This window comes from Octopus sinensis, linkage group LG2, assembly GCF_006345805.1.
Source record: "Octopus sinensis linkage group LG2, ASM634580v1, whole genome shotgun sequence".
In the NCBI taxonomy this organism is placed as follows: domain Eukaryota; kingdom Metazoa; phylum Mollusca; class Cephalopoda; order Octopoda; family Octopodidae; genus Octopus; species Octopus sinensis.
The window spans coordinates 14,696,975-14,703,610 of NC_042998.1; positions in this window are offsets into that span (position 1 = coordinate 14,696,975).

A 6,636-nucleotide genomic window follows, 5' to 3' on the forward strand; every position below is an offset into this window, starting at 1 on the left:
GATTTTCGCTCCTGTCACCGCTTCGTAGTTTTTCAGTGTCTCGCCGACCAGCTCGATGTGCTCGTGGCTAGACACTATGACCGTGACGTCGTCCGCGTATGCAGACACGCTCGTCCGCATCCCAATTCTCGCGGGATGCCCCTTAGAGTCGCCAGCTTCCGCAGTAGTGGCTCAAGAGTCAATACGTATAGAAGCGCCGAGAGGGGGCATCCTGACGGACCGAACGTGCAATGTCGAAAGGTCTCGATAGATGTCCATTTACGCGAATTACCGAACGGATGCCTCTGTACAAGGCAGCTATCCAGCCGCGGAAGACGGACCGAAACCAGCCGCTCTCAGGACTGCCTCCAAGTATCGATGGTCTACCCTATCAAAGGCTTTTGATTGATCCAAGTTGATCAGGGCCCCACCATGCCAGGTTCGTTAACTACCCTGTCTATGATGTAGCGCATCAGATGGAGGTTGTCATGGATGGTCCGGCCTGGCACGGCGCATGTTTGCGCCTTGTCGACCAGTTTCTCGATGACAAGCGCCAACCTCTTGGCTAGCACCTTGGCCAAAATTTTCAAGTCTGCATTAAGCAGAGTGATGGGCCTAAAGTTATCTATTACATTTCCCTTGTTTAGATCTTTCTTCTTCAGCAGTGTTACGGCTCCTCGGCTCACAAAACCAGGAATGCTCCCGTTTTGCTGCCAGTTGCAGTACACCGCCGCCAAGAGATCTCCAAACAAGTCTGGCATACAATTGTAAAGCTCGTAGGGTAGACCATCCAAACCCGGTGATTTGTCCCTCGAGCATTCTGCCATCGCTTCCCGCACTTCCGCCGCCGTGATGGCACCTTCGCAGCACCCTGCCTTTTTGTCGAGAGTCGTGGTAGGCTATGTAGGTAGGCACTGAAGTCCACCCTACGTTCTTGCCCTCCACTCGTTCCGAACAGTCGGGCAAAATGCTGCTGAAAGGCCTCACACATTTTACTTGGCTCGAGCAATTCGCGCCCCTGTTCATCTACCAGTGACCGAATGGTGGCTTTGTTGCCCTGTTGCGCCTCTGCCACCCGGCCTCTCTCGCGGCTCCAACACCTTCGTTCCTTAGAGCACGCATCCTAGCTCTGACAGCACATCCTTCGTGTTTGGCGTTGAAGTGTTGGTCGAGGGCCAACCTCGCCGCCAAACGTCGGATGCGATGCCGCTTCTAATTGCCTCTTCTAGCTTCTTAACTAGCTCACCCTCTACTCTATTTCTATCTATGGCTAGTGCTTTGCTGTACCTAATAATCGCTTCTGCTTTTACTGCTCTCTTGAGGGCAAACCACCATTTGTTGTTGATGGGCTCCCGTCAAAGCCCTCTTTACTAGTGTGCTAATCCGGTCTCTGAAAACTTGTCTCGATGGAAAGACGCGTTTAGTTTCCAGTATCCGGGACCCTGCCTAAGTGTCTTACCTAAGTCTAGCGTACATGTCACAAGTTTGTGATCCGTGTAGCTGACTATGTGGAATTGTGGACATCCTATGCTATCTCTATCTACTGTCCTACACAGTATCCTATCTAGATACGATCTCGACGACCCGATGCGGTTGCTCCATGTCCACGTGGCGCATTCGGGTGGTCTAGTCGAAACCTGTCAGACAGTTGAAAGCGTCTGAGCAGTCTCTGAGGCATTTGCATCCCCGTCTATTCCTATCTCTACCACGTAGTCTAACATGCGTGTCCAAGGTAGCATTCCAATCCCCCACTAAGAGTAAAGGACGAGACGTTCCCAAGAAAACTTCTAGACGTTGAAGAAATCCGCCCGACCTGTTAAGGGCGGTGCGTAAACTGATACGAGTCGAAAAGCGCACCCATTGCTGCCGTCGACATCCAGGACGACCAGTCTACCCTCCGGCTACGAATATTGTCCTTACATTGAGATCCAGACTCTTGTGAAAAAGTACCGCGGTGCCACTACCACCCATTCTCGGCAGACAGGGGGAAAAATAAATGTTGAACTGTCCGCCAAACATGGTCTTTAGGGCCCGCGGATTGTGGAGTCTGGTCTCGCTTATGGCTATGATTTCTAACTTATGTGACTTTATGTCATTTAAGAGGTACCCTTGTTTCCAGGGGACCCCAAGCCACGCGCATTTACACAACCAATCTTGATCATAGTTCTAATGAATTAGAATACAGAGGGTTACTTACTGCTCGAAAGTTTTTGCTTTCTCCTCCGTTGGTTGTCCTCGAGAAGATCCCAGTACAGTTTCTTGTTGAGATATTTTTGGCATTTACCAACCGCACTGGGGAAAATGCCTTTGAGTGTGTGGTGCAGACTTTTGGAGATGTGTATTATTTTGATGTGGTCTGGTGGTGTTGTGTATGGGTGGTTGTTTGTTTTTATGTCATCTTCTGTTATGTTTGTTTTTGATTGGATGTATTCCATCAAATTTGTGTTTTTGGTGTCTATGGCTGTGAGCATGTTTGCTGTATATGTTTTTGTGGTGTTGGTGTGGCTGTTGTTTGCGTTGGGTTTTGAAATGTCTTCGGGAGATGTATTTCCCCCTGCTTTGTTCGTGTTTGCATTTGTTTGGTTGTGTTTCTGCTCTTATTTTCCTTCTTTTTGTAGCTATTTGCCATTCCTCACTGGTTTCGTCTTCCGACGAAATTTCTGAGGAATCAGAAGGGGGTAGGGGTATGTTGTGGGCTTCTATGTATGTCGTGTAAGTGGTTGTATGTTGTTTTCGTTGTTGTTGGTTGTTGAGTGTTTGTGGTGTTGAGTGCGGTATAAGGGATGGGGGATCAGTTTGTGTGTGATTTCTTTGTTTTTCTTTCCTTTGGGTTTGCTGTTGATGGTGTGTTGGTATTTTTCCAGGTGTCGAGTGGTTTTTGGTTGATGACGGATTAGCTGGTGTGTCTTCTCTTGTCGTCTTCTGTGTTGATGGTGGTGTGGGTAGTAGAGCTTTTTTTCCGGAGTGCTTTGGTTGTGGTAGTGTTGGTGTTGTTGCTCTTGGTGTGCAGTGGTTGGCACGTCTTTTTCAAGTGTGTTTCGCTTCCACACAAATAGCAGCGTGGTCGCCTGCCCTCTACCACTATATAGAGTTTGTAGCCTCCTGGCAGTTCTATAGCGTGGGTATCTTCTCTCTTGCTGCTTCATCCAATTGAAGCAGGAATTCGATGATTTGCCCACATAGTCTTTCTCTCCTAGAACCGCGATTTCCAGGATGTTTGTCTCTGACATTGTCTCTGACATTTCAAAGCAGATGGCAGAGACCACCCATTGTGTTTCGACATCAAATGGTATGTTTTTTATTGGACTTTCGTGACCCTTTTGTTTAAATAGACTGGTATCATTACCAAGTCGTCCGAATGTAGCTCCAATGTGGAAAAACGTTTTGCTAAACTTTCGTTGAGGAAACGTACTTGGACTGTACCAAATTTGTTTCCCCAACTGATATATCCTTGGAGTCCATACAGGACGAAGGCATTTATCGATTTTTTCCTGCGGTGCATTTTCTGTTCTTCTTGTTTTTTTTGTTTATTACTTTAAAATTATTGTTTTTTTTTGCGTGTTTTCCACGATGTGTTGTGGAATATGAAGGTGCAATTGTCTCCTTCTTTGGAGAAGAGTGCCTTTGTGCGGTTTATCTCTTGTGTGGTGAATGTTACAATTGTTCTTTTTGTTTTGTTACGTCGCAAAATTCGTTTTGAATTTGGCAGTAGAAGTGTTAATTGTTGGCGTATTAATTGAAGTCATGGTATGGGTTGGTGTTGGCGGTATTAGCAGCAGAAGGCTGGATGTACATTTGACGTCGTAGTAGTGGTGTTGGTGTTGGCGGTGTTGTCTGTTGTTAGGCGGCTTTGTGCAATTCGTTGTGTTGTTGTTGGTGGTGTGGTGGTGGTGCTGGCATTCATTGTTTTCGTTGTATTCATTTTGAAAATCCTTTCTCTGTCTGTCCCTTTATCATCAACAAGTGGTGTGGGGAGTGAGGGAAATCTAAGTTAATGTCTTTGGTCGCGGCGATGGTGAATGCGACGTTAGATTGTTTGTTGTTGTTGTTGGTGGTGGTGATGGTGGTGACAGCGGTGTTCACGCTGCGATGTTTAGCAGCCTAGTGGTAGCAATAGTGTTTTGCTACCGTTCTGCATGACTGGCGGGCTAGCCACGTGGTTCTAGTTGCCATTTTCAAAATGAAAAATGGCTAAAAACCCACGAAAGTTTTGAACGTTTTTTGTAATTTCGCCCATACAGGGGCGGAATTCTACGTGAATAATTCTCAGGTTTTTTAGTGAATGAATTTGCACAACGATTAAAACAAAATATTTGACAACAAGGAGTTTTTAAACATGTAAAAGTGGCCAACTTACTTGGAGCGATATGACTAGCGTCCGTCCATTGTGAGATAGATAGATAGATAGATGATAGATAGATAGATAGATAGATAGATAGATAGATAGAGATAGATAGATAGAATAGAATAGATAGATAGATCAGATAGATATACATATAATATAGATGTCTTGCAAACAACTTGCACATGCAAGTGCTACCAGTTAAAAGCTCCGTATACCGGAAGCTAGCAAGTGTATGGGGTCATCAGGAGAGAATGCGCGTCGTTTCGGGGCCTACCTCTCGACGGCATCAATGCGCACCGGCCCTCACTCACTTATATGAGGCCCCGCTTGCTAGATCAGCTGGTTATGAAGAACTCAATATACTTCTAGCCATCGCTCATCATATATGATGGCTATACTTTTTCAGCTCGTACTTAGACGAGTTGTGATTGTTTCAGTTAATGAGCTGATCGCAATTGTCTTTAAGGTGTCGACCAGTGGCCATAATATTTTACAGACACTACCAAACATGTATGAGATTAGACGATAGTAATTCTCGGACGGAAACCTAGCCTGAATGTTCATAACAGAAGAATCTGTTAAAGTTGCAAAAGATCCAAATAACGAGAATAAACCAGAAGAAAAATGATTTTTCTGGGAATATAGCTATATGACGATATATCAAAATAAAATCAGGTCACACTGGAATAATCTTTACACAAATTTTCTATTATTCCATTTTCTTCGAAATCTACTAAATTTTCTACCATTGCTATTCTATATTTGCATGATTTCCTTCATTTTTTTTCATACTGTGATCCTTTTGTATTAGAGTGTTGTATATTATGGCGGCTAAACGCTGGTCTCTTGCAATCCGTGTGTAGTGTGTGATTGTAAAAACGATGGCATTGTGTTCGTTTATGATACCGGAAAGGTTTGACGTGCAGCTGAAGCTCACTTTAATGTTGTTTCTCTTGAATAAATACAACTATATACTTAATCAAAAGAAACCAATAATATACAAACACAAATGGAAACTTCGGTTAAGTAAATTACTCATTGAATGGCGGTAGAGAATAAAATTTCTACTTTCTATTACGTTTTCTTTTCAGATTCCAAAATGAGATCGTACGAGTAAGTGAAATAAGTTCAAATACACTTTAGTAAACAGCCTTCATTTTTTTATTTTTCTCTTGTTTATTGCACTTTACTGTTCCCAGCTGATATCAGTGACTGACTTTGGAGCTAGTATTTGCGGACAGAAGTATATGTATAAAAGTAAATATGGCGGTTTGTTGTAAGTGTGTGTAAGTATATATATATATATATATATAATATATATTATAATATATATATATATATATATATATATATATATATATATAAGTGGGAATGCATGCTTGTAGGGCATGCATGTATGAATGTACATTTGTACGTAGGTGTTTGTGTATTTATAAAGAGAAAGATTAGGATAGAAAGAGGGGGGAAAATAACAATTCTAGATTGAGTGATATATTGGATTCAGATTCATAAATACACACAAATATATACCTGCGAGTTTCAGCGGATTAAATATCTCAAGCATTGCATACGTGTGTATATGTATGACTTCATACCTTCATGCAAAGGTATGTATACATTTTTACACACACATATATATATGCAATATATAATATATATAGACATATATACAATACATATATACATATATGTGTGTGTGAATATATATACATATGTATGTATATTTATACGAATGTATGTATATATATGTATATAAACGCGATATTTACGCATATATAAAAATATATGTAAATATATGTAAATATATGCATATATATATGTGTATACACTTATATACATACATGCATATAAATATTTATATAGATAGAGATATTTATATACATTTCTATATACGTATACATGTGCACATATTTATATATGTATGTATATATATATATATATGATATAGATAGATAGATAGATAGATAGATAGATAGATAGATAGATAGATAGATAGATAGATAGATAGATAGATATAGATATAGATATAGATTAGATATAGATAAATATATAATATAATATATATATATATATATATATATATATATACACACACAACAAACATACATACACATAGATATCTATATTCCTGTATATATATATGTATATATGCACATATATGTATTTTAATATATGAATATATATATACATATACATGTAAACATATATGCGGTGGTGGGAGTGTATGAGTGATTGCGTAGGAGTGCTTGTTTCTGATTATATACCTACAGTAGATCGTTGGTGGAAACGCACAAAACGCCACCTACGAGAAT